This window comes from Aplysia californica, unplaced genomic scaffold, assembly GCF_000002075.1.
Source record: "Aplysia californica isolate F4 #8 unplaced genomic scaffold, AplCal3.0 scaffold00056, whole genome shotgun sequence".
Taxonomy (NCBI): domain Eukaryota; kingdom Metazoa; phylum Mollusca; class Gastropoda; order Aplysiida; family Aplysiidae; genus Aplysia; species Aplysia californica.
This window is the reverse complement of record NW_004797326.1, coordinates 484,593-488,109: the sequence shown is the minus strand read 5'-3', so window position 1 is coordinate 488,109 and position 3,517 is coordinate 484,593.

The window sequence follows — 3,517 nt, the reverse complement described above, 5'->3', positions numbered from 1 at the left end:
TGACCATCTGTTTAAGACATCCCCGTTGTCCATTAAAATATCTCCTCCTTTTCATCTTATGCATCCTGTATTTGAGCATCCTTTTATCCCACTTGATTTTCGAATGCATGTATTTGCTGTCTTTGTTTTGGTTCTTCATCTATTTGCTGACTTTGATCATGTATCCATATTTCTTTTGCTCCTTCCTTAATACCTCTGTCCAGGCTGACCTCAGAATTATTCACAAACTGTGACTTGTTTCGTCAGCCTGGACAGAAAGAAAGTTGGCAGAGCACATTATGTCTTTATTCAGATGTTCGTGGTATATTTTAAAAATGCAGTCCAGCAGTTCGTTTTCTATTGTTTTGGAAGTATATTAAACAGTACCCTGACAGTGGTAGTGTCTGTGTGCAGTAAATCAAGAAAGATATCGCTGTTAATTGGTCGCTTTTAATTTAAGCAAATGGGGGTTATCCCAAAAATGCTGTTTTGAGAAAATCGAAGGTAAATTTTTTTTTTTTTAACCATGTTCAGCTTCTTTAAAAAACAAGAAGAGTTTTCTCTATGGCCAAACAAATATACACACCAATGAAACCAAACTTCTCCTATAGGTAGGGCAATGCCCACTTTTGCTGTAGGTCAATATTTCTGGAAACCCCCAAAATCTGGGTTAGCCCGCTTGTCCTTAAAAGCGACCAATTTCTCATTATCGACGAGGTCTCTGAGTTGTAAATGCCGTAAATTAGAAGAGTTACTAGAGAGATACAAAGAACAGAGAGACAAGGACAACATAGTTTTATGTTTAAAGATAAATAAAAAGGGCAGGCAAAGAAAGAAAAAAAAGGGGGGGGGGCTGGGCAGAGCACACCAGAGTCCCGCCAACCACCCACTTATTTCTCATGTCAAAAGGTTTGTCAATAGACAACAACATAGTGCAATTATTGCAACGCGGAACATTTTCTTACAGGGAAAGACATCAGTGCTTGTTGTAGAAAAATATACACTTGCTTCTGATCACATGGGCTCAGATCATAAAAATATGTGTAAAGTATATGGCATCATGGTGGAATCAGGCGCTCGTTAAAATAACCAAATTGGAGAAACCGGCATTTTTCCGCCAGTTGGGCAATTTTTATCGAATTTTTGTTTTTTGGCTCAACACCTTTTATGTCCATTTAACACATTTTTTTTTTTTATTTTACTTTTTTTTTTAAACGCATTGACTAAAGGCACAAAAAACGTAAATTTTCAGTTTCAGAATCCTCTCTGACTATTGCAGTTACCAAACTTTGGCGGCCATTTTCTCGTGAATTTTACCTTTGAAACCAGATGACCCTCTCCTCCTTCTGTCGCAAATATTTCAACTTCTTTTCAACATAGAATGCAATTTTCCCCCGAAAAGCAAGGCATATGAACAGGCTTTAAGATGTTACTTATAACTTCATATGCCCAAAAATGACGAGCGCCTGATTCCACCACGTCGTGTCTCACATGTATTTCAATTTACAAATATTCTATACATCATTCAAAGATAAAGTGTACATGAACAATATAAACAGCCAAGAATGAACACGGGTTATTATAGTGTGGTCAAAAATTCGTGGGCCAACTTATTATTGTCAAACGATTCCATAATTATCTAACAGACTCACCTGCTTCTGCCAAGTAACGTGTACCAATGTGTCTTAACAGATAAATATTATTGTTTTGTTAAAACCTGTTAACTGTATTCTAGAAAATTCCTTAATAAATACTATTCAAAAATCCAAGTGGGTGGTCTCTACAGATTTTAAAAGGTTTATAGCACAGGACATACTATTGCTTTGAAAGGAAAGTCCGTCTTTTTTTTCTAACCGCGACATTATGCTTATCAAATGCATGCTTTGAGAACCTTAAGTGCAAAAAAAGTGTTCACAATGAAATGACTTTCTTGTAACAAGCTTTACAACTAAAAAGTGTCATTGGTGAGCTGTCACGTAGGCCATAATATTATGCGTTTGTAAAATGAGTGTTCATATACACTATATACATGAAAAATTACTATCTTAATGAGTATCATTATCATTGTCATTATCATTATCATTGTCACTATCATTAGCATTATCAATATAATTAGCATTATCATTCAGCATCCAGTAATTAGAAAGTGAAGAAAATGAGATAAGCACATTAATTGATTCTCTTTAGAACCACAGTGGTTCTATTTTGACAAACATTGAATTCACAATATCATTGTGGATTTTTCAAATGTCCGACGCAAGAGAGCTTGCTATGTGTAGGCTCCTGTCTCTCTGGGTGAAAGACTAGAAAACGTAGTTTGTAACCCTCTATATGAAGGAGTAAATAACGGAGTTTGTAATTCTCTTTATGAAGGATGAAATAACGGTAGTTTGTAACCTTCTATATGAAGGATTAAAAAACGGACTTTGTAACCCTCTATATGAAGGATGGAATTACAGGAGTTAGTAACCCTTTATATGGAGGATTAAATAACTGAGTTTGTAATCCTTTATATGGAGGATTAAATAACAGAGTTTGTAACCTTTTATAAGGAGGATTAAATAACAGAGTTTGTAACCTTTTATAAGAAGGATTAAATAACGGAATTCGTTTCACTCTAGATGAAGGATTTTTTTTAAAAAAGGAATTCGTAACCTTCTAAATGAAGGAGTAAATAATGGAAACTGGAACCGTCCAGTTGAAAGATTTTTTTTAAAAAATTGAATTCTTAACTTTTTCTCCGCAACCCCAGCTCCACCTCCCCCCCCCCCCCTTATAAAACCGCCTCTTAAATTTCCTAATAGTGTTCATAGGGGCGTTTAACCTACACCATTTTACCAGTTTTTCACCCTAAAATTTTGACATCTAGAGAACAGGTCTTGAACTTGACACTTGTCACGTCAGAAACCTTCAGGTTTTTCAGAGAGATCCAAACGAAAAAAAAATGTTTTGGATATATCTGTACGTCGTGTTTTACTATCGTATCCATACGACGTGAAGAACTCTGTGCCACCACTTTCTAAAGAGGAAATTTACTCGCTAATCCGATCCTTACGTTTGCATAACATTCTGTCAAAATGATTTTTTAAGAAATACTGAAAGTTTGAAAGAGATCTTCGTTTTAGAACTATTCTAAAAAGTGAAGAATACAACCCCGGGGGTACAACATGACCCCACGGCGTACGGACAGGGTTAATAGATGTAGTCATTTTGAGACGTCAACAACATATGTCATTTTCTGACACCAAGAACGCAACAAAATGTCATTTTGTGACGTCAATAATACAATAATCAATATATCTTTTCGTGACACCAATAATACAATAATAATCCAATTCTAAACATTGAAGAAGACTAAAAAGATACAGAAATTCGGATCAATTACTAAAAGAATAAAACATTTTTAGGGGGTTTCTTCTGAAAAAAATATTTTCTATAGACTATGTACACTTGGACAACTTTCCGATGATATGTGAGCCTCCGAGAGGCCAAAAATGCATCTAGTTTAACAGAGATGAGCAACAATGAGATGAAGATA